This window comes from Nicotiana tomentosiformis, chromosome 8 (assembly GCF_000390325.3).
Source record: "Nicotiana tomentosiformis chromosome 8, ASM39032v3, whole genome shotgun sequence".
Lineage (NCBI taxonomy): Eukaryota > Viridiplantae > Streptophyta > Magnoliopsida > Solanales > Solanaceae > Nicotiana > Nicotiana tomentosiformis.
Window position 1 is genome coordinate 29,098,436 of NC_090819.1, and position 26,341 is coordinate 29,124,776.

At 38.1% G+C, this 26,341-nt stretch overlaps 1 long non-coding RNA gene across 1 annotated transcript in view; it reads left to right on the forward strand.

Annotated features, from left to right (window-relative positions):
• The first annotated feature begins 8,184 nt into the window (after positions 1-8,184).
• The window catches only part of LOC117276469 (uncharacterized), a 46,992-nt gene continuing 28,835 nt past the window's right edge, over positions 8,185-26,341 (forward strand). Inside the window, exons 1-2 of the long non-coding RNA XR_004506727.2 lie at positions 8,185-8,325; positions 8,417-8,557. This is a non-coding gene — a long non-coding RNA (uncharacterized lncRNA). The remainder of the gene's footprint in view (positions 8,326-8,416; positions 8,558-26,341) is intronic.

The window sequence follows — 26,341 nt, forward strand, 5'->3', positions numbered from 1 at the left end:
GTACGAGTGATCTCGTGAGTGAATTGGTGTTCATATTTGGTAACTTTTACCCGATTCTGAGACGTGGGCCCGGGGAGACTTTTTTGGGCGTTTTTCTAATTTTTTGTCTTAGCTTTGATTTCGTTAGCTAGATTAGTTTCTTATAGCTATATTTATGTTATGTAATTGGTTTTGGCTAGATTTGAGCCATTCGGAATCGGATATTCATGGAAAGAGCATTGTGACAGATTGATTTGAGCTTGATTCGGGGTAAGTGGCTTGCCTAACCTTGTGTGGGGGAACTCCCCTTAGGATTTGGTATTGTTTGATATGTGAGCGTCGTCTACGTGAGGTGACGAGTACATACACGGGCTATTTGTTGTAAAACTTCATTTTTCACTAAGTCATAACTTGTTTTCTCCTTAAGTGAAACATACTAGCATATGTAAATATCATGTTTAGCATGCCTACTTGTTTAACTGCCTATTTGAAGTCTGTGCAGCATGTTTAGTGAAATTACCGCTTTCCTTGACTTGAACTTAGTCTAAACTGTAGGATTTCTTGTTGTAACTATTATTTCAGTGGGTTGCGCTGCATATTTACTTTGGGACTACAGAATGATATTCCGGGAGATCCCCTGTACTGCATATTTACTTTGGGACTACGGAACGGTATTTCGGGAGATCCCCCTGTACTGCGTATTTTCTTTGGGACTATAAAACGGTATTTCGGGAGATCTCCCATTTTACATATTTATTTTGGGACTACGGAACGGTATTCCGGGAGATCCCCCTCCACATTTACGTTTGGGACTACGAGACGGTATCTCGGGAGATCCCCTGTAGTTACCACTGTGTTCTGAGCTATTTTCTTTTATTAATTCTATTCCTGTTAGATTTCCGTATTTATTTTTACTGCGCTATTTCATTCTGTCTTATTTCATTATATTTATACCAGTAGGGCCCTAACCTGATCTCGTCACTACTCGATCGAGGTTAGGCTTGGCACTTACTGGGTACCGTTGTGGTGTACTCACGCCCTTTCCTACACATGTTTATTTTTCGTGTGCAGATCCAGGTTCATCTTACCAGCCTTATCACTAGTTGCAGTTGCGGCTTCTTATTGGAGACTTCAAGGTACATCTACCTGCGTCCGCAGATCCTCGGAGCCCCCCTCTATCCCCCTATGTTCATTTTGCCTTCTTTATGTAGAAATGATGTATCGAACGATTAAGACTTCTTAGTACCTTGTGACTTACGGTATTCCGGGTTTTGGGAAAAGTGAGTATTACTGTTTCTGTTTATTTACTGTATCTGTTAGCTGTTATCTTTGTGTTTTCATTTTATTTCCGCAATAATTAGGCTTACCTAGTCGTAGAGATTATGTGCTGTCACGACGGTTCACGGAGGGAGAAATTGGGTCGTGACATAATCAACTTCCAATTTTTTTTAACCTCTCTCCAACTTTTGGAGAAGAGCTTCTTTTCTCTTGTGTAAAATTGCTTGCACCTCTTTAAGCTTGCAATATTACAATTTTATTTTTAATCCACCTCTCTCAAGCTTTAGAGAAGATCTTTGTTCCTCTTGTGCCAATATTATAATTTTCTCCTTGATCTTGAATTTTTTTTCAATCCTTCTCAATATGTTTTTTCTCATGCATATATCACTTGCCTGATGTTTTTCAAGATACTTCAACATACCCAATGGCCAGACGGCGAAACATATTGGCTAGCGCCTCCCGCTGGAAGCGGAAGCTACTTGATTCTCTCCCAAGATCGTAGAAGCTCTAATACCAATATGAAGAATTAATAATTTATTAAGTCTTCAAATGATTGCTACATGTTCTTCACAAAATCTCCACACAATAATACTATAAATCTCTGAAAGCTCTCTACAGTTCTCACAAATATCTACACATTAAAATAAGGTAGTAACACTCATATTATAACAGTACGAAATCTATTTTAATTAGAAATATGAAAGCATATTCCTATATTAATTCTCACTACAAATTCTATTTAGACATTAAATAAACACGCAAATATCAAATCCTAAATAAGTTCGATGTCCTACTACAACTTTGAATTAGTTTTTCAACAACACTTAATTTTTTCGGGGTTCTGTAATCACTACTAAAAGACGCCAAAACCCGATCATCAAAATTGACAGATAGTGGTTGATTTAAATCCAAAATAGACCAAAAACCGATCGAAATATAACGGTCAATAAACAGTTGGCCGGTACAAATAATTGACCAATATCAATTTGTTTTTTTCGATCGATGGAATCAGTCTGGTTCAACCTAGATTTACATCATATTTACTAACATGTGAACCAAAAAAATCTCAAATAATTATCGGTATCTGACGAGTGCAAAACCAAAGTGTAAAATTGAAGCTCGCTAGTCAAAGATAGTATAAATTATGTATCGTCTCCACAGGGATTGGAGTTAGATAATGCTCTAGTAATTTCTTGCTTAAATGCTATTCAAAATGATCAATAATTTGATTTAGAAAGATTATGAACTACAAGTAACTACTAAAAGTAAAGCAAATAACAATTGATTGCAAAGAACATGAGATTAGCAGTGTTGGTTTGTTATCAATGAGAGAAATAAGGGTAATGACATGATAGGTGTAAGAATGTTATCCTGAATTTGACACTATTAAATTTTACTTTTAATGTTCTATTGATTCTCACAAATTCAACAGGTTATTACCCTAATATTTTGATTCAGGTTCCTCTCTCGAATAAACCTGAGCCATTCAAAATAAGCTAATATGAAGTGCGGTGAAACTTGCAAGAATTTATTGGTAGGAATGATCTAAGGAAAATTTTTTGCGAAGAATCTTAGTTCAAAAGGTAGATCACAAAGCCTTTTCGATTACTTTAAAGAAGTACCAAAATAAATTAAGGCATGCGTTGCAACAATATTTAATATTATGCTCCTCTTTCTATTAAATGTGATAATGAATAAAATCACAACTAGAGTTAAAGCTCCTCCAACAAATTCAAGCAATCAAACAATAATCAAATCCATAGATGACAATCAAGTCATAAAATCATGTCAAATCCTAAGGTAAACTACTCCATAATCATGGAGGAAGTCATCACTTTCTAACATCCTGAATTGGTTCTCGGCCCCTGAACACGATTACGGTTTAATTTCTTGGACTTTTACTCAGACTTCAAAGCTCCACATTATTCAATTTAGTTCCAAAATATCTTCTTAACTCGGAATCATCTCCTGTAAGGCATAAAATACGTAATAAGTACAAATCATCATTTAAACTCAAACAAGAATAAAGTACAGTAATTAGAGTAAAAAATGCAGTTAAAATACGGGTTCCTAGATTACAATCAACACTCCACATTTAAACCACTGCTCGTCCTCGAGCAATCAGACTACACTTCACATAGAGATGATGTTTTCATCAAACTACTTTCCTAATTCATCATACCAATAATATTTAAAGCAGACTAAGCACCATACTATAATATCCTAGCCTCAAGACTCAACTCACAAGCACCACGTATTTTTCAAAACCTGCTCACTTACTCTAACATAGAGGCCAAAAATATTATCTTTCCTTTGCAAATCATGTGCCCTCACACTAAAAATAAAGAGTAGTTCCACACACAATAAAATTCAAGAACAATTAGGAACCCAAGATAGAAAGAATTCAGTAATAATATTCATGTGCCACAAAAGACGTACTATAGGTTTGCTCGTAATGTACTACTCTACTAATTGCTGAAAAATACTCTTGATATTGAACTCTAAATATTATGAAGATGGAGCACAACCAGCCTAAAAAAATGGTTATAGAGTTAGCAGCTGAACATTATCATAAGTCTGATATTTGTTTTAAATATAATGGAAATCATTTATGGGTTGATTGTCAAGTAGGTAAGTATTCCTCTTATGGTTCATCTTTTAAAAAGTCTCGCTTTGTTTCTAGTCCTTACAGGTATGAGGTTTCATATAACCACAATATTAACTCTTGATGGAACAAATATCCTTATTATGACTGGAATGAAAGCGAAGTGAGACAACCGTCTCAAGAGGAGAATGGTAGTTTAGAAGAGCTTATGTATAAGTTCATGAATAATGTTGAAGAGAGACTTATACAAAATGATGAAGCCATTAAGAACCGAACAACGCAAGTGAGTCGAATAGTAAGTATACTTTCAGAAAGCTCATTGCGTTGTGATGGTGAATATATGGAGGAGATACCCTGTGACAATGAGCCTATCTAAGAAGATGAGCATTTATAGAGAGAACTTTTCACTCTACAAGAAGACTCTGATTCAATTAAGATGATTGAAGATGAGACTTTCGTTGATTGTGAAGCAATAAAAGAAGAGTTCAAACCTCCATCCACCTTTTCATATTTACAAATAGTAGAAGGGAATGGGAAATATGTTCTTGGACATACTAGAGGAATATTCGCATGACCTTTCTTCTTTGTTTTCTTATTCTAACCTTGACCATGTGGACTTTATTTTTGAGAATTTACAAGTTGATCCATGGATTGATCCTGTGAAAGAACGCGGGAACAAGTTGAGAATGATCCTACAAGAATAATTCACTCAAAAAGAGACTAAGAAAGAAGAAAAAAAAAAGAGCAGGTTTTACAGATGTCCTCATAAGAATTTGGGCTAACGAGATCTATAAAAATTTCCAAGGATCATAAATGAGGAAAGAAATCAGAATCAGGGGTTGAGTTTATAAGTTCTCGAAAACGGAAAAAATTCAGGAGAATTTCCTTTACCTCTTATTTTTTTACTTGTGTGTCATGAGGACATGTAACAATTTAAAGTGTGGGTGGGGAATATAAATATGTGTGTATTTATTTTGTGTGTGCTTTTCGTCCTTGGTTAAGAATAAAATCAAGTTTTCCCGACGATAGATATCCTAAACAGTTTTCTTGAGGGATTAAAGTCAAAACAAAAGCACATGAACAAATAGAAAAATTTTAAAAAGAAGAAGTTGTCTTTTAGTTTTTTTATTTTATTTTCTTAGATAGTGTAATAATTCTTCCTTGTTTTTTCTTTATGTCGCGGTTCTTTTTCAAGGGTTTTACTTGAATTCGGTGTAGTTAGTTTTTCTTTTGGTAGCATTAAAGATATCTTGTGTCATAGGGTTAATTGGAGATAATCTTTGTTGACTCTGTTGTGCCTTGAGAGAGGTGAGTGCCTTAGTTGTGACGCCTAGGCTCATATTTTGACTCATGACTAAGTGCTTAAAATGTGTTGCTTTTGCTTAACTACTTTGACTAGAGAGTCGGGATAGATCCAGACCTGAGTAAGTTATGTGCCAATGTGTGAGTGACGTTGTTTGTTGATATTTTGTGCATGTCATTTGATGTCTAGAACTTGCCATTGTATAGGGTAAAATATGTTATATTAGATGATCGCATAAGGAAGTGACACGTGGAGACGAAAACAGAAGATAGCTGAAACCGAAGGCGACGATCCCGTATATTACCAGAGAGAATGATACTCATAAAGATGAAATAAATGTCTGCCACCCGGTAACATTTAATGATGAATATTCTACAACATTAAATATACTGCCTGTTATGAGAAATATGGCATTCACTGCCCGCCATTACACATTCTTCAATGGCCCTCATAATTGACATTAAAGAAGGGCTTGATCCTATGACCTTGTTACCTAGGTGCAGCTATACATAGTGAGCTATATTATCATTGTAAATGACACGATTTTTCTGGCAAACATACGCTACACTCTATCCAAAGCTTAATATAATTTTATTTTCTTGCTTTTTTTATATCATTGTTGTTGTGCCCGAAAGCCCTGCTCTCGAAATCACTATTTCTGTTATTTCGTCTTCATCTCAAGGCTAAGTACTATATTTTTATCTAATTCATCGATTATTTCAGGATCAAATTAATTCAATTGTTTAGAAACCACGTATGAATTCAACTGTACCGTTTTACGGGTAAACAACTATGTGTGTTTGTAAAGCGAAATAACAATCTTATTCGGTTTAGAAAGTGATAGAGGCATTTCTTTGTTGAGCTAGATATATGCTTGATTTTCAACAAATCAATATTCATCCTAGTTAGCCTCTTTGAGCTTGTAATCCTATTTCTTTGGCAACTACATTACGAGCCTGGCCCTTTGTTTGAATTAACTATATGTTTGAACCTTTTTACCTCTCTTGAGCACTTAAAATTATTATGAGCTTGTTAAAAGTTAAGTGGAGGTATGGTTGGCTTTTTAAGTGAAAGTTAGGAATTTAGAGCAAGGTGCACTGTTTGAAAAAATTTGTGAGAGCCACTTATAGGGAATTGAAAAAAAAATCAGAATTTAGAAGAAAAAAAGGAGTATGTGTTGCATATATTAGAAAAATTTGTTCCTTGCCCGTGGTAGCTTTTGCTTTATTTGTGCTTAAAGAATTGGAAGCTTGGTTTTAGTATTTTGTGAAGGTTGGAGTTTGGTTCAATATAAGTGTGGGGTTGAATTGTAAAATTGTATATGTATTAAAGTGTTTGGGGATGTGTAGTGACTATTGTTCAAATTATATCCTACTCATCTCGCAACCCACATTACAATCAAATAAAGTTCTATTTGATTCTTGACGAGTGCTTGACCTCTAAATTCTAAAATGAGATTTTACAATGTGAATCCAAACTAGTTAAATCCTGAAAATAATACTGAACATTGAGTAAAATATAAAAAAAGGTACGTATATAATGTCCAAGTTCCTCTTTTCCTCTTTTATATGATTATTTCGTTAAATATAAAGGTTGAAAGTTAGAAATCAAGTGGTAAAAAAAAAACAGAAATTAATTGAAGTGTAACGGGCTAACGGCCTCTACTATTCAATCCAAGTTCCTTTTTCCCAGACAACCATTTCACAACATTTTACCGTGTTAATTATTCATTACTCAACAGGCATACAAACTACATAGGGCACATTTGGCCATAACGTTTTTTTAAAAAATATTTTTTTGAAAATTTTTACTTTTTTTTTTTAGAATAAGTGTTTGGCCATGAAAAATTCAAACTTCACTTGAAGTTGAATTTAAAAATTTAAAAAGCTTTATTTTCAAAATTTTCACTTCAAATCACTCACAAAAATTCAAATATAGCTCCAAATTATATTCATATCCAAACACAACTCTAATTTTCAAATACCATTTTCACTTAATTATTTTTACTATTTTCTGAAATTTTATAATTCTTATGTCAAAATGCCCACTTAATATTTCTAAAAAAAATTGTTTACCCAATCCCATTATTATTTTTGTCTTGTTTTGCACATAAGAATTGTGAAATTCCAAAAAATGATGAATGTTTTTCTCAACTGAAAATAGTATTTAAAAATTTAATGTTTGGATAGAATACAATTTGGAGTTATTTTGAATTTTTTTGATTGATTTGAAGTGAACATTTTACAAAATAATTTTTTGAAGTTTTTTAAAATTTCGAAATTCAACTTCAATTTAAAATTTTCATGGCCAAAGACTGATTTTCAAAAAAAAGTAAAAATAAATTATGGCCAAACGGGCCTCATATCTTAGACCGAATAGTAGATGCCATTACACTTCAATTGATTTCTATTTTTTTTGACGACTTGATTTCTGACTTTCAATGTTTATATCTAAAGAAATAATCATATAAAGGAGGAACTTGGACTAAGGTAGAGATTATATTCAAAATTTTCACTTTAAATCACTCACAAAAATTCAAAAATAATTCAAATTGTATTCATATCCAAACACAAATCTAATTTGCCAATACCATTTTCACTTATTTTTTTTTACTATTTTCTGAAATTTCACAATTCTTATGTCCAAACGCCCACTTAATATCTCTAAAAAAAAAATTATTTACCCAATCCCATTATTGTTTTTGTCTTGTTTTAGTCATATTTTTATATTTTGTAAATTTTTAATTAAAATTTCATATTTTATTCTAGATGACATACTCTTCTAGTCATGTATATGTAATGTTAAATTTGTATATACCAAAAGTTTTTGTTTCTTTCTTACATTATATGTGTCCGGCTGAACCATATATATAAATTAAAAAAGAAACTTTTTTCTTAATTTATTGTTTACTCTAATTAGTGAAGTGTTACTTAAGTCAAATATTTAATGGACTGAAGAATATAATTTAGATAAAAATTTGTATAATTAGAGTTATTAAATATTTTGCAAGGAGAATATAAGATAGACTCATAGATCACGTGACTCAATCGTATGCCTGTTTAGGATAGATTGTACTGTGTGACTCTGTGTGTGAAGTGGAGCTTCAAATGGATAGGAATGGCGACATGTGTGAAGCCACCAAGAAGTGAAAAGACCACTTGTCAGATCCGAGCTCTATCCTTTTTTCTTTTTACTTTTTCCAAAAATACATTCTCCTTAGTAAGCTGACAAAATACTATCTTAAATTGTAGCTATGCCGACAGGAGAGATTTACAGCGGTGATCGGCGAGAACTTCTGCTACCGGAGAATCAGACGGCTGATCAATTTGTTTGCTATTACTTTGCTGATGAGGTCATCGATCGTGTTCCCCACTAGCTAGGGTCCTTAAAGGGTACGCAACTTCATTTGTTTGGCTAATTTTTTAATATTCTGATATATTAGGGTTAGTCTTCACAGAGTTTTTTTTAGTATCTGAACCATGGTGTTTTATATGTGATGTCCGTTTGTTTGATTGCTTTCCCGTGTGCATATTATGTATTTATGTGTTTAGAGTTTTGGAATTTGTGCCATTTGGTGTTATATAATGTTTGGATACAAAATAAGTCAGGTTCCCCAAGTCGGAGAGAATTTTAGATTACGCATTTTTTAGGGGGAAGTACGAGAGTTCGACATTGTATTTCCCTTAAGAATAATTACTATTTCACTAGTTTTGTTTGGAATTAGTTGCAATTATTCTTGACTATTGATTTTCGTGTAAGGTAAAAATTGTTTTCGAACCTCTAGACTTAAGCTATTTATGCTACTATATTATTTAACTATATTATACATTAAAATTGAATTTGAGGTTTAATGTTGCATATGAGTTAAAGGGTGCTTACCAACCAAAATCAGGCTTTGATCTAACCCCCCTAGTATCTTTTATCATTTATGGGCGGAAGGCAATTACTTAAGATATTAGAGTTCTTAAGGGGTGTTGAAGTAAACAGGGGTTATAGTAGTTCGAGGTAGGGACCGTTCTTGCAATTAGAGTTTTTCATGGATGTAATTTTAGAGGATTTTCATGAACTACATCTTGAGAGAGAGATTGAGTTTAAAGGCCGTGAGCTCGTGACAGTGTTGGTACTAGAGCTCTAGGTTATTCTCCGACGAATAGAGCATAGACCGGTATGCAGTCAAATCTCAATTATGGTTATATAACCGACCATTTCCATAATTGTGATACTGTGAAGGTGTGATAGATTATATCTCTCCTTTCTTTCTTGTTTCTCCATGTGTGGCGATTAGCGTTAACTATATGAATGGCACACACTTTTTATTTTTGTTGAAAATTAGATGGCTTCGAGTCAATCTTCAAATGGCGTACTATGATAGGGTTCTAGGAGGCACCAAATACTGCATCAAGTAGGTAGCTGTCTTCCTAGCTTGAGGAAGAGATATAAGTTCATAGACGGGCCAGTGTAAGGCTCGTGGTGCCAACATGAGAGTTCATTGTATCAGCAAAAGATGTGAAATGAAGCCTGGTTTTGAAATGAGTAGTAGTCCCCATTCTACCATTTATGAGGGTGTTACCGCGAGACATTTACATGTAGAGAGCTTGAAGGATAAAATGGGTAGGCGAGTGAAGGCTAATCAATGCAGTTAAACTACTAGGAACATAGATGTATCCTTAATAACATTGGTACATTTGAAACCATCGAAGTTAATGGGTTACAGTCTTAGAGTATCCTCATGTTATTGGGTAAAATACTAAAGGCATTACGAGCTCTAGGATGTTCCGATGAGGTCTGTGAAGCTAACACCATATTGACCGGAAACATTGAGTATATTATAATGTTAGGAGAACCTGCATGTGGTGTTACATGGGATGGTTCACTAAGCTATTTGTGGATCACTTCCTTCCTAATAGGTAGATGAGAGAACGTTTATGCAGTTTGAGAGATTAGTTCATACTCTAGATATGGATATACCGACATATGACATCATGATTTCCAAGTAGGACAATATGTTGCCTACTTAGCGTTGAAGAAGCATTTCAATAAAAAGTGATAGCGAGTGAAGATGTTCACCTACTGTGAGGAAACCGATCTTTTTAGAAAGATTGAGAACAAGGTACAAGATAGGAGTGTAGTTGAGGATCATGTAATAATGCTCAAACTAAGGATCTTTCGTAGGTTCCGGAGCTTAGGGTCAAGGACGTCAACGGGGTCTTCTGGCTAGGAAATATCGATTTCAATGTCCACATTCAGTCTGCACTTAAAGAGAAGTGCACTTATAGAGACGTTCTAGCTTGGGGGGGGGGGGGAATTACCATCATATGAATATTGTGGTTCTAGACAACCATTTGCTACCAATCCAATATCTCAGACATATATTAGAGAACACTTAGGCTAGTGCAGAATCATGCCTAGATGGTGCTATGAGTTTGGCCAAACAAGTCACTACTTGAGGGACTCTATTCTGCTCGCAAGAGAGATTAGCCAATCCTTTTTCACGTTACTTGCATCCACCTAGACTATTCATAACAATCTCGGGCTTTCCAGTAAGGGCAACAAAGGTCAAGGTGCCAAGGATTGCGCCACTGGGAATCTAAGATAAGAGGGGTGTCAGTAGAGGCCAACCAAGGTTCTACACACTAGTGAGACAAGATGCTTGGGCATTAAATGTGATGGTTAGAGGTATTGTTTTTGTTTGCTCACTTGACGCACTTGCGTTAATTAATCTAGAATCTCTCCGCTTCTAAGTGTCCTTATACGTCGCCTTGAGGTCTTGGTAAACAACTAGAGATATCTATCCTTTTGTGGTTTCCACTCATGGGGCGAATCTTTTTCAGTTTAACATGTATCTGGGGCTTGTCAAATTCAAGTTGAGGTTAAGGATACCTAGCTGACCTAATTGTTCTTGATATAGGCGTGGGTATGGATTGGATATCTTCTTTCCATGCTGCCTTCGGTTGTCAAGTGAATGTAGTTAGGTTAGAAATATACAATGGACCTATTTTTTTTTGCTTAAAATGGGATCAGGTTACAGAGATGGGCAAGGTTATATCATTTATGAAGGAATTACCATCATATGAATATTGTGGTTCTAGACAACCATTTGCTACCAATCCAATATCTCAGACATATATTAGAGAACACTTAGGCTAGTGCAGAATCATGCCTAGATGGTGCTATGACTTTGGCCAAACAAGTCACTACTTGAGGGACTCTATTCTGCTCGCAAGAGAGATTAGCCAATCCTTTTTCACGTTACTTGCATCCACCTAGACTATTCATAACAATCTCGGGCTTTCCAGTAAGGGCAACAAAGGTCAAGGTGCCAAGGATTGCGCCACTGGGAATCTAAGATAAGAGGGGTGTCAGTAGAGGCCAACCAAGGTTCTACACACTAGTGAGACAAGATGCTTGGGCATTAAATGTGATGGTTAGAGGTATTGTTTTTGTTTGCTCACTTGACGCACTTGCGTTAATTAATCTAGAATCTCTCCGCTTCTAAGTGTCCTTATACGTCGCCTTGAGGTCTTGGTAAACAACTAGAGATATCTATCCTTTTGTGGTTTCCACTCATGGGGCGAATCTTTTTCAGTTTAACATGTATCTGGGGCTTGTCAAATTCAAGTTGAGGTTAAGGATACCTAGCTGACCTAATTGTTCTTGATATAGGCGTGGGTATGGATTGGATATCTTCTTTCCATGCTGCCTTCGGTTGTCAAGTGAATGTAGTTAGGTTAGAAATATACAATGGACCTATTTTTTTTTGCTTAAAATGGGATCAGGTTACAGAGATGGGCAAGGTTATATCATTTATGAAAGGTCAATGATTACTAAAGAAACTTTATTGAAGTTTCTCAATTTGATAAAGAGCTGAGAGATGAGGCTCCTAGTATGAAAAAGGTACTGGTATCGAGTTAATTTGCATATGTATTTCCTAAGGATTATTGGTACTATCCCCACAATAAGAGAGATTTTTGTATTGACCTGGCAAGTTATTCACAACACACATCGATATTCTCAAAGTCATACGGTGCCTCCAGAATTGAAGGAGTTCTAGGAAAAATTTCAAGATCAACTAGATAAGGGTTTTATCCGACCAAGCATATAAACTTGGGAGTGTATCAGTACTCTTTGTGAAGAAAGATAATGGGTCTTTAAGAATGTGCATTGACTACATGAAGTTGAACAAGATCACATGTCGTAACACATAATCATTGCCTCATATGGACTACCTATTTGATCAGTTATAGTAATATGTCCACATTTCAAAGATTTTATCTTTGGTCGAGATATCATCAGCTCATAATTATGGAGAAAAATATTCCTAAGAAGATAGTCTTCGGGACTTGATACTGGTTATACGAGTTCCTTGTGATGTCCATCATACTAACGAATGCTTATGTTGCATTCACGAATAGGGTGTTCAAGACATTGCTGGATGACATATTTGATATAGTATTCATTGATGATATATTAGTATATTCCCATAGCTGAGAATAACATGAGAATCATTTGAGGAATTTGTTGTGGACACTATAGGAGCATGAGTTTGTGCTATGTTCTTCAAGTACGAAGCTTGGATAAACTCAGTGTCATTCCTAAGATATGTTGTATATAAGGATGAGATTACGTCTATTTTGTTCGGACTTGGTGTGGATAATCGATACAGGTGTGGATCTAGAGGTCGAGTTTTTCATCACATGAATTTTAGGGGTATAGATCCGTGTGCGGATCCGGGTGTTGGGATATAGTTAATAGATGTATGTTATGACATATAAAGTATATATTTTATTATAAAATATCTTGTGTAATAAAAAAATATTCGCATACTTTATATAGCTCTATACATATGGCATATATCCAAAATCAAACCAAATACCTAATCAATTTATATTTCTCGGTCATAGAATGTAGTTAAGGTATCCAAAGTAAGTTGACCAAATCCGATGTGAATAACAAACTCATACCCACACCCATGTCAGGTCAACATGGGAGCGATGGAGATTTTAAAGAGTCCATGCAACATAGATGATGGTAGATCTTGTGAATATAGAAGAAGTTCAAAAACAAACCAGATTCACTACTTCTGCGAAGATATGCATTTCTTGAAATTGGTAGCTATTACAAACATTTAGAAGGATTCTTCTAGGATAGCAGCATTTGGAAAAGGCAACACAAGAAAAGTTGAAATTTCAGTGGACAAAAGAACGTAGCAAGAGTTATTGTAAGAACGTAACAAGAGCTATCAAAAGGGTGAGAACTGAGAACCATGAGGTCTCAGGTTCAAATCCTAGCAGAGGCAAATACTATGTGATTTCTTTCCATCTATCCAAGCCTTGGTGGATAGAGTTTTCTGGTACCTGTTGCTGGTGGGAGGTGGCAGGTATCCCGTGGAATTAGTCGAGCTGCGCGCAAGCTGACCCGAACACCACGGTTATCCAAAAAAAAAAAAACAAAGGCTATCAAAAGCTGAAGACATGTTTGATAATTTTACCAATGTTTTGTGATGATTCTAGGGCAGGATTTGAATGTGTTCTCATGCATCTTGGTAGTATGATAACTTATGCTTTGAGGCAGTTGAAGAAGCACAAGTAGGATAATCTAACACATGATTTGGAGATGTTGGTAGTGGTGTTTGCCTCTAAGATTTGAAGGGCATTACTTGTACACATATACGTACAATAAGAGCTTGAAGAACAATTTATACCGAAGAAAATTGAGTATTCGCCAACGCTAGTGGATGAAACTATTCAAGGACTATGAGTGTACTATTCTTTATCGTCCGAGAAAGACAAACGGTGTGGTTGATGTAATGAGCAAGAAATTCAAGGGTAGTTTGGCACAAATATTCTCATGGCCCAAATCCAGATGGCCATGACCAACACCCACGAGCACAACACTTGTCGGCGAACTCATATCCTTCGTTTATATACTATACGTAACATATATATTGGAGTTCCATGAGACTTTGTACCATAAACACATTAAATAGATCATTGGATGATCACATATCATCACGTGGAAGTTATAGGGAACATAAACATTAAATATTCCACAAGGCATCACATAGGTATATAAAGCCTTTCCGACATACATTACGTGTTACAACTACCTTGAGGGTTCATGGAGAAACACTAGAATGATGTTATAACTGTCCTAGACATAAACGTGATACATACAAAATAAAGTCTGGCCACGTGGGATGATTCAAGGGACTAGCCACTTGGAACTTGTATAGGCAGTAAGAGGAAAGGAATGAGTTCACCAACTTAGTTCGAAATAATCGGTCAGGTGAAATGCAACAATTAAAACACATTATGATAACACACACTTACATACTTATACTTGTATATATAGTTATTATCACTAAGGGAAAGTAAGCATACATCATATTAGTGGCAAGCATCACTAGTTCAAATCATTTTTCTTATCTCTTTTACCGTGCAAAGAAGCATCTTATTAGCTATCACATTTTCTGTATTAACTTTGTCTCTTAGATTGCAATTGTTTCTCCCTCATAGGTAATAGGAATATGGGTGCGACTACGCTCTCGTGGGTAATATATACTATTTTATCTTGTTTGTCTTGTTGATCAGCTGCCCAAAGATCTCTTCATAATTGTTCAAGACTGTCATCACCTTCCTTAAAGAATCAAAATGAGCAAAAACAAATGCAATGATGTCATCAGCATGATGATTCAATGGATCAGTTCACTTAGGCATTGCCAAATCCAATGAAAGATTTGTCTTCAAATAACTTGTCCAAGGACCTGGAAAGCACCTCAGCAAAGAGAATGAACGAGCCACGAGAAAGAGGATCTCTTTGCTTCATACCCCTTGTAGCTGAAAATATCCTGCAGCTTGACCATTAATCAATATTGAGTACTAATTATTGGACAATAATCTCTATGCCATATTGATAAAATGCTCAACAAACCTCATCTTTCTCACAACATGCAACAAATATTTTCAAGAAATCCTATCATAGGCTTTGGTCATATCCATCTTGATTGCATGATAGAAAAAGGAAGAAATTACCGGGAGTTGAAGAGTAAGAAAAGGTCTTCCCCATAGACCTTTAGACCAGACCAAAAGAAGCAAGACCAATAGCCAACAACAACGGTAGTAGTTGCAGAACTACTGGGACGGGAGAGGACAACCTCTTGTTCCTGCTCCTCTTTCTTTGCTTCGGGGACGGAGGTCCTATGGTAGGTAACATCAGGCACAAGCAAGTTGACCGAGGGGGACCGACGGTTCTACTCCTCCACCGAGGAGCCGTTCTTGCGACAAGCAGGGATGTCGTCAACTTCTCAGTCCCTCATGAGGGTAGCACGCACCTCTACATCTTTTCCTATCTATAGTCAGGAGACTGCTGCTCATAACTACTAGCTATCTATCGATCCCACGATAGCGAAGGCTAGAAAAAAGATTGAATGAGGTCATTAACATTTCCTCCTTGACTTCAGTTTTGGAATATTTTCTTTGGAAGTTGAACAAATTTGGTGTATGTGATGGATTTAGGCAATGAAGCACCCCCAAAGAAGACTAGTAGCATGTTATATATATCCTTACCTACAATATCCCAACACCCCTGATAGGAGATGCTAGTGAACCCATCAGGACCACTAGTACTAGCACCAGTTAATGCAAATACAACCCCTTTCACCCCCTCAATAGTTGGATACATGCAAAGCTCTATTTTCTGCTCAAAAGACACCCATTGAAGGGACATTATCAAGTAGTTCAAAGTTAATAGGATCTCCTTCTTGTGTGAATAGGTTCTGAAAAAATTCCATAGTAGCATTAGAAATTAGATCTTGAGTTTAAGCCGGTCCCATCTCCATTTGGATCCATTTCAATTGCATCTTCTCTTTTTAATACCATTCACTTGATTGTGGAAAAATTTAGTGTTCCTATCTCCTTCAGAAAACCAAGTCATATCTGCCTTCTGCTTCCAATATTGTTCTTTTATTCTCAGATACTTCTTCAACTCAGCTTGTGCTTTTTGAAGTATAATTCTATTCTCAATTGTAAGCTCCTCCTCAAACAACATTTCATTCAACCAAAAATTATCTTCCCTAATTGCAAGCTCTTAATGATATCACCGTAGGCATCTTTGCTTCACTTAGATAATGCAATCTTAACCTTCTTCTATTTCTTCTTGGACATTAAAAAGGGATTCCCAAAAAAATTAGCCATCCAGTTTTGCCTCACCACTTCTTTAAAGTTCTCATGTTGAGTCTAGAAGTTCAAGAATTTGAATGGCTTGACAAACTGAGTAGATTCTTCTCCACGGTGCATCAGTAATGGTGCATGATTAGAACCTTTTTTGATGAGGTGTTCCACATCAATTGCTGGGAACAAATTCTGAAATTGCAGATTCACAAAAATTCTGTTAGCCTCTTGAATATACATTCTACATTATGTCTTCTATTCCACGAAGTGAAAGGATTCCCTTTGAAGCCTAGATCAAACAGTCCACACGAGTTGACATAAAAAGCAAAGTCTTCATATTTAGGTGATCATTATATGTTGTCCAATGACGTGATGAAATACAACAAGCTCCCACTCCATGCTCTTTATTCATGTTGCTGAAAAGGCCTGTTGTGTATTCACATACCTTATATTCCAAATCAGGGCCTTAATCATCATTTAGGTTGTGAAACCGCCCTCTTAGGCAAAATTCTAGTTGGATGTGTCACTTCTTTATTCTGATTTTGTTTTCTGCCTTTATAACTACCCTTTGCACTAGCTCTAGGTGATAAGTCTGCTTCTCTTGCTACTTGTTTAAAGTTACATGCAGTTGATTCATCATCACTCTCTTCTTTAATATGGTTCTACTCCACCAAGGCATTTTTAATCTCCACAGGTGTAACATTATGAGTTATAATGTCATGTAAGACTTGGTTTGAGGACTTCAGTGGTACAATGATTTGCAATTGTAAATTCTGCCCAGTTCCTGAAGCACAAGCCGTAGGAACATTCAATTGCTCCAGTAGATAGAGGTTCTACAATCACTTCCATTTGACCTTGTTGTGTGTTGATATTCTCGTTAACCAACTGATCATTAAGCACATTATCCTCGCATAAACACCATGCTCAACCTCCTTCCTTTGCAAATCATTGGCAGAACCCAAATTAGGGTTTACTAATCCGTAAAAATAGTTTTTACTGTTTCATTAGTTTCAGGTAGTGGTCTTGCATTACCAGTCTTCACAACATCAATCACAACAACTAATTTCATACCCTGATCACTACTAGCATTTCCAATAACCTCAGGCCTAATTGGATTAGTTAAGACACCCAGATTAGGGTTCAGTGGATGTTTGTGGAGGCTGTATGGGTGAAGGAGACGATTGACCAACCTCTTTAAGAGGTTGGCCAGTGGTCAGATTGGCCATGGAAGGCTGCTCATGAAAATTGCCTGTGTTGCGCCTCAAATCGCCTATTTTGAGAGCTTTGGGTTAGGGTTTAGGGTTTAGAGTTTGAGTTTTGTGCATGTTTCTTGTTTAAACCTAAAGTTTTAGGTTAAATTTTATTGTTAGGATATGGTTTAAACCTAAAGTTTAGGTTAAAGTTTATGTTCAATATCAGTAGAATGGAATTATACTGCTAGAATTATGGTTGAAATATTAAAGTTTAAATTAATATTGTTAGAATCATGATTTGAATTTTTAAACTGAAGGTTGAATTATATTGATCGTAAGGTTTAAATCTTAAAGTTTAAGGTTGAATCTACATTTAAGGGTATAATTTAAATTAATATTGTTAGAATATAGCCTTCAACCTTAGCTCAATGCTCAATTTTTGTTACATTCATAAAACAGGACTCATAGAGAGTTAACAATGAAACAAACTCCAAATAATGGCTCTAGGCCGTTAAATCCTCTAGTTTTAACCCACGGATGAATCCTAGGTTCAAATCCTCCTCTTTGCCCAATCTTAACATTAATATATGGTTGTCGATAGATGATAAGTCACACTCATGAGTTAAGGAGGAGAAGTTTTCCGCTTTGAAGTTGAAGTTCCATAACATTTGGGTGATTTGGCGCGGAAGCTGAAAATATAGACAAAAATCATGGATTTGATAGTTGAACCCAAATTATTAGCCTAAGATTGTATAATTTAACCAAAACATGAATTTTAATCCTTCTTCATACCTTAAGGATTTGAAGATTTTGGGTTATGGCTCAACCCCTCTTCCTTGGGGTGCTCTTCCTCTCTTGGGTCGTGCTGAAATGATAAAAGAGGTTAGGGTTGCGGTTTATAGTAGAGGGTTGGAACCCTATGGAAATGGCCAAATACTCCCCCCCCCCCACAAAAAAAGAAATCGGTATCTTGCATGGCATTTCAACACAACATAAGGCGTTGTGTCAAAAAAATCCATGGATGAGTGTCTTTATTTTTTTCCGGATGAGTGGGAGTCTACGTTAGTTCTTAATCGTGTGCACAAAACTTCTCAAGATATCTTCTCAGATACAATGATTTTTTAAGTCAAAGCTAGGGTGATATTGAATAAAATGGAGTACCTTATATATGAAAATTTCTATGTTAATCCTAGCCCTCCTGATACATATGTTGCTTCACTTTTGGTGCTGCACCCTGATCGCGTCCAAATGCACACCTCAATAGAGATATAACGATCGTTTGCAATAATAAAACCCAACTAAGAGTCGGGGTCGAATACATAGGGAGCTAAGATGGGAGTTAGGGGTATATATTTCAATGTGCGTGATTGAATTATCTAGATTGCACTTCCACAAAAAGATTGGTTTTCTATTTCTAATTTTACTGTATTGATTGCAGAATATAGAAAGAAGACTAGAGAAAATTATTTTTGAGGTTTTTCCAAATTGATAAAAAGCCTAGAGCTGTGGCCATTGCCTAGGTGTTTGCCTAATGGGATAAAGACTTTAATGTTTGTTCTGTTGAGTGGGTGTATTATAGCTATCAACTCTAAATTACCCACTCAAAACAGTTGATAAAAGCTCAAGTCGGGTTATTACTATCTCTAGGTTGAATCCTTTAATTGGGTTAATCAATCTCTCGATTGACCCAATTCCTTGTTAGCTAAGTTATCCTAGACTAGGCTCTTTCTCAAGAAGAGACTAAGTCAAATAGGCATGAACTAATGTTTTCAACCATTAATTCCACAATTAAAGCATTAACTAAGCTAAATAATAAACTCCCAATCATAAACATGCAATAAATTAAATACCCATAAGGTTTACACACAAGGGTTGGGTCACAACCCTAGTGAAAATCTAGCTACTCATACTTGGGTTTGAAGAAAATAGAGAAGAAAGGCTAATTAAACTGATAATGAAATCTTAAAATGATTAAATCTATTGTAAAATACACCAAAGTAAACTTCCAAAAAATGGCAAAGAAAAACGGCTACAGTAATTGCAGATGTTCAAACTTGACCTAATTTTGTGAAACTCGTCTATTTATACTAGCCTGAAAATCTCGGACAAAAATACCCCTCGGGAAGTTCTGCGGCCGCACAATTCCATGTGCGGTCCGCAGATTTCTTCATATGGCAGGAACTGGGGTTCTGCGGCCGGACATTTCTAAACTGTGACCGCAAGGCAACTGTTCTGCGGTCCGCAGATTAAGAACTGTGACCGCAAGGCTCTCTTCTACGGTCCGAAATATTAGGAACTGCGGCCACAAGGCTCTCTTCTACGGTACAAAATATTAGGATTGCGGCCGCAAGGCAATCTTCTCCGGCCGCACAAATATATTGCGGTCCGCAATTGACTGAGGTCCTGGATTTGGTCCTTTTGCACTCTCTAATCTTGACCCTTAGCCCATATTTTGCGGCCACACAATTCATGTGTGGTCCGCAATTTGCACAAATGCCTGCAAATTTTTCCTTCTTTGTTTGCGGTCGCAGATGGAATTCTGTGGTCAGCAATTTTTGCTGTGCACTTTATTGCCTTGTGCTTAGACTGCTCCTTTTTTAGCCGGATTTCATTTCGGGGGCCCAACTTCCAGAATTCCTGCAATTTTGCACAATTTTGCGTAATTTTCCTTCGGGTGGGGTTGGGGGTGGGGTCCAGGGGTGGGAAGGGGGGTAAGAAAGCCTCTAGGCTGAGAATTGGGTCTTGAAACATTGGGACGTTGACGGGGAAGTCTATAGAGTTAAGTAAGATTCTTCAGAAGAGGAAGATCAACATAGCGTGTGTTCAAGAGACTAGATGGACTCAGGGATCGCTAAGGGTAAGAATGAGGTAGGTATTTTAGTAGACAGAGACCTCAGGGAGCTCGTGGTTGAGGTTAAGAGGGTAAATGATAGGTTGATGAGTATTAAGCCGGTAGTTGGTGGGTTTACTGTAAACGTGATTAGTGCATACGCTCCTCAGGTAGGTTTGGACCAGGAGGTCAAGAAGCAATTCTGGGAGGACTTGGACGAGATGGTGCGTAGTATCCCGCACACAGAGAAGTTGTTCATTGGCGGAGATTTCAATGGTCATATAGGGGCTAGTGCTAGGGGTTATGATGATGTGCATGTCGGGTACGGTTTTGGGATAAGAATGAGGGAGGTAATTCACTGTTGGATTTTGCTAGAGCTTTTGATTTGGTTATAGCTAACTCGAGTTTTCTGAACAGGGAAGAGCACCTGGTCATTTTCCAAAATTCAATGGGCAAGACTCAGATTGATTATCTTCTCTTCAGGAAATGCGATAAAGGTCTGTGCACTGACTGCAAGGTCATCCCAAGTGAGCACCTCACGACTCTACATAGGCTCCTAGTTATGGACCTGGAGATCAAGAGGAGTAGGAGGAAGAGGGCAGGGTGCAGGCAACCTAAGATCAAGTGGGGTAACTTGACCAAGGACAAAGCTCAGGAGTTAAGGGAGAAGTTGTTGGCTATGAGGGCCTAGATGGGTATGAGGGACGCGTCTAGTATGTGGTTGACGACTGCGGATTGCATTAGGGTAGCTGCTAGAGAGGTCTTAGGGGTCACGAAGGGCTTCATAAAGGGGACTGGTGGTGGAATGGAGAGGTTCAAGGTAAAGTGGAAGCTAAGAAAGCTGCTTATTTGAAGCTAGTAAAGAGTACAAACGTGGAGGAAAAAATGACTTATCGGGAGTGTTACAGAAAGGCAAAGAAAGAGGCAAAGTTAGCAGTTACGACGGCTAAGAACGCGGCGTTTGCTCGTTTGTACGAGGAGCTCGAGGGCAAAGGCGGGGACAAGAGGTTGTACCGGTTGGCCAAGGTGAGGGAGAGGAAAGCCCGCGACTTAGACCAAGTCAAGTACATCAAGGACGAGGATGGCAAAGTGTTGATGGACGAGGCACTCATTAGGAGAAGATGGCAGACATACTTCTATAAACTGTTGAATGAGGAGGGGGATAGACACATTGTGCTGGGTGAGTTGGAGCACTCCGAGAGTCAGTGGGATTTTGGGTACCGTAGGCGGATTACGGTAGAGGAGGTGGAAGGGGCGACGGGGCCAGATGAAATCCCGGTGGAATTCTGGAAGAGCGCAGGGCGGGCAGGTTTAGAGTGGCTCACTGGGCTGTTTAATGTTATTTTTAAGACAAAGAAGATGCCCGAAGAAGGAAGGTGGAGTACGATGGTTCCGCTTTACAAGAACAAGGGTGATATCCAAAATTGCAACAATTATAGGAGTATCAAGTTGTTGAGTCACACTATGAAGGTTTGAGAGAGGGTGGTGGAGGCCAGGGTGAGAAGGTGCATGCCTATTTCTGAGAATCAGTTTGGATTCATGCCGGGGCGTTTGACTACGGAAACGATTCATCTGGTAAGGAGATTAGTGTAGCAGTATAGGGAGAGGAAGAAGGATTTGCATATGGTGTTTATTGACCTTGAGAAGGCATACAATAAAGTTCTGAGGGAGGTCCTGTGGAGGTGTTTGGAGGTTAGCGGCGTTACGGTAGAACCAAGACAGAATACTTGGAGTGCAAATTCAGTGATGGGACCCATGATGCAGACGTAGAGGTTAAGCTTGATGCTCAAGTTATCCCTAAGAGAGCGAGTTTTAAGTATCTCGGGTCTATTATCCAGGGTAACGGGGAGATTGACGAAGATGTCGCACATCGCATCGGAGCGTGATGGATGAAGTGGAGGCTCGCTTCCGGTGTTTTGTGTGATAGGAATGTGCCGCTAAGACTTAAGGGTAAGTTTTATCGAGTGGTGGTTCGACCGGCTATGATGTATGGGGATGAGTATTGGCCAATCAAGAACTCCCACGTGCAGGAGATGAGAGTAGCAGAGATGAGGATGTTGAGATGGATGTGTGGGTGTACCAGGAGAGATAGGATTAAGAATGAAACTATCCGGGACAGAGTGGGAGTAGCCCCCGTGGAGGGCAAGATGCTGGAGTCGAGGCTGAGATGGTTCAGACATGTGAAGAAAAGAAGCATTGATGCTCCTGTCAGGAGGTGTGAGAGGTTGGCGATGGAGAGCTTGAGAAGAGGTGTAGGCCTAAGAAGTACTGGGGAGAGGTGATTAGGCAAGACATGGCGCTGCTTCAGCTCACTGAGGACATGACCCTTGATAGGAAGGTGTGGAGGTCGAGGATTAAGGTAGAAGGTTAGTAGGTAGTTTATAGTTGTTCACCGATAGTCTTAGTAGCATGCATGTCCCTTTATATTCTTAGATTTTTATTACGTTTTGTGGTTTTGTTCGCCTCAGGTATTGTATTCCCTGTTGCTATTATTTGGTACTACTTATCCTTTATCTCTCCCTTTTCTTTTCTCTTCCATCTTTCTTCCTTCCTTGCTTTCCTCTTCTTCTTCTTGCCCTTCCTGAGCCTCGGGTCTATTGGAAATTGTGAGAAGGCACGGGAGAAAATATGTTATTGATATTGGATGAATAAATACAATACAAGAGGTCCCTATTTATAGCTATACACTACAAGGAGATATTACTCCTCTTTCAATGTGGGACAAGACTACACTATACATATCTATAAACTAACACTCCCCTCAAGCCGGTGCATACACATCATATGTACCGAGCTTGTTACACATGTAACTAATATGAGAACCAGTAAGAGACTTAGTGAAAATATCTGCTAGTTGATTATTCGACTTTACAAACTTTGTAACAATATCTCCTGAAAGTATTTTTTCTCTGACAAAGTGACAGTCGATCTCAATGTGTTTAGTCCTCTTATGGAACACCGGATTTGACGCAATATGAAGAGCAGCTTGGTTATCACACACTAGTTCCATCTTGCTGATTTCTCCGAACTTTAACTCCTTGAGCAACTGCTTGACCCAAACTAACTCACACGTCGCCATAGCCATGGCCCGATATTCGGCTTCGGCGCTAGATCGAGCAACTACATTCTGTTTCTTGCTCTTCCACGAGACCAAATTACCTCCTACTAGAACACAATATCCAGACGTAGAACGTCTATCAAAAGGTGATCCTGCCCAATCAGCATCTGTGTACCCAACAATCTGCTCGTGGCCTCGATCCTCGAATAGTAATCCTTTGCCTGGAGCTGACTTTATATACTGAAGAATGCGAACAACTGCATCCCAATGACTATCACATGGAGAATCCATAAACTGACTTACAACACTCACCGGAAAAGAAATGTCAGGTCTAGTCACTGTGAGGTAATTCAATTTGCCAACCAACCTCCTATATCTCGTAGGGTCTCTAAGAGGCTCCCCATGTCCAGGCAGAAGCTTAGCATTCGGATCCATAGGAGAGTCAATAGGTCTGCAACCCATCATTCCAGTCTCCTCAAGAATGTCTAAGGCATACTTCCGCTGTGAAATAACAATACCTGAGCTAGACTGAGCGACCTCAATACCTAGAAAATACTTCAATCTGCCCAGATCCTTAGTCTGGAAGTGCTGAAAGAGATGTTCCTTCAAATTAGTAATACCATCCTGATCATTACCAGTAATAACAATATCATCAACATAAACCACTAGATAAATACACAGATTAGGAGCAGAATGCCGATAAAACACAGAGTGATCAGCCTCACTACGAGTCATGCCGAACTCCTGAATAATTGTGCTGAACTTACCAAACCAAGCTCGAGGGGACTGTTTCAAACCATATAGTGACTTGCGCAATCTACACACACAACCATTAAACTCCCCCTGAGCAACAAAACCAGGTGGTTGCTCCATATAAACTTCTTCCTCAAGATCACCGTGGAGAAAAACATTCGTAATGTCTAACTGATAAAGAGGCCAATGACATACCGCAGCCATGGACAAAAAGAGACGAATAGATGCTACTTTAGCCACGAGAGAGAAAGTATCACTATAATCAAGCCCAAAAATCTGAGTATATCCTTTCGCAACAAGACGAGCCTTAAGCCGATCAATCTGGCCATCCAGGTCGACTTTGACTGCATAAACCCAACGACAACCAACAGTAGACTTACCTGCAGGAAGAGGAACAAGCTCCCAAGTGTCACTCGCATGTAAAGCAGACATCTCGTCAATCATAGCATGTCGCCATCCTGGATGAGATAGTGCCTCACCTGTAGACTTAGGGATAGAAACAGTGGACAAAGAAGATATAAAAGCATAATGTGGTGACGACAGACGATGATAACTTAAACCGACATAGTGGGGATTAGGATTAAGTGTGGATCGTACACCTTTGCGGAGTGCAATTGGTTGACTAAGAGGAGACAAGTCCGCAGTAGGTGCAGAATCTGATGCGGGGCGTGAATCACCTGGGCCTGATGCTGGATGTGGACGACGATGATAAGTCAAGAATGGTGGAGCTGCAGAAGGTTGAACTGGATTATGTGGAGGAACTGGAGCTATAGGTGGTGGAGCTACAACCGGAATTATAGGTGGTGGAACTGGAGCTATAGGTGGTAGAGCTACAACTGGAGCTATAGGTGGTGGAGCTACAACTGGAGTTGTAGGTGATGGAGCTGGAGTGACTGAATCTCCAAAAGATGAAATTGGTAGTACCTCAGAAATATCTAAGTGATGACCTGAACCTGTGAAGTATGATTGGGTTTCAAAGAAGGTAACATCAGCGGACATAAGGTACCGCTGGAGGTCAGGAGAGTAGCATCGATACCCCTTTTGTGTTCTCGAGAAACCCAGAAATACGCACTTAAGAGCACGAGGAGCTAACTTATCTGTTCCTGGAGTAAGGTTATGGACAAAACAAGTGCTTCCAAAGATACGGGGTGGAAGAGAGAACAAAGGTAAGTGGGGAAACAAGACAGAGAATGGAACTTGGTTCTGGATAGGTGAAGATGGCATACGATTAATAAGATAACAAGATGTAAGAACGGCATCCCCCAAAAACGCAACGGAGCATGAGATTGTATGAGTAGGGTACGAGCAGTTTCAATAAGATGTCTATTTTTTCTTTTAGCTACCCCATTTTGTTGAGATGTGTACGGACAAGATGTTTGATGAATAATCCCATGAGATTTCATAAACTGCTGAAATGGGGAAGACAAATGAAACTGCTGAAATGGGGAAGACAAATACTCTCGGGCATTATCACTACGAAATGTGCGAATAGAAACCCCAAATTGATTTTGAATTTCAGTGTGGAAGGTCTGGAAAATAGAAAACAACTCAGATCGATTTTTTATCAAAAATATCCAAGTGCATCTGGAATAATCATCAATGAAACTAACAAAGTAGCGGAATCCTAAGGTGGAACTGACCCGACTAGGACCCCAAATATCTGAATGGACTAAAGTAAAAGGTGACTCTGCTCGATTATCAAGACGTCGAGGGAAATGGGAGCGGGTATGCTTACCAAGCTGACATGACTCACACTCTAGAGCTGACAAGTGAGATAAACCAGATACCATTTTTTGAAGTTTTGACAAACTGGGATGTCCCAACCGTTTATGTAATAAATCTGGTGAATCAGTAACAGGACAAGTTGTAGAAGGAAGACAAGATGTGAGTCCATGTGATTTAGCAAGGATAAGGTAATAAAGTCCGTTTGATTCACGCCCGGTACCAATGATCCGCCCCGTACTGCGTTCCTGTATAAAAACATGGTCATCAAGAAATAAAACAGCGCATTTAAGTGATTTGGCTAAGCGACTAACAGCTATGAGATTAAAAGGACTATTGGGATCATAAAGGACTGAATCTAAAGGTAAGGAAGGAAGTGGGCTTGCTTGACCTATTGCAGTTGCCATGGTTTGAGACCCATTGGCCATTGTGAATTTTGGAAGAGATTGAGA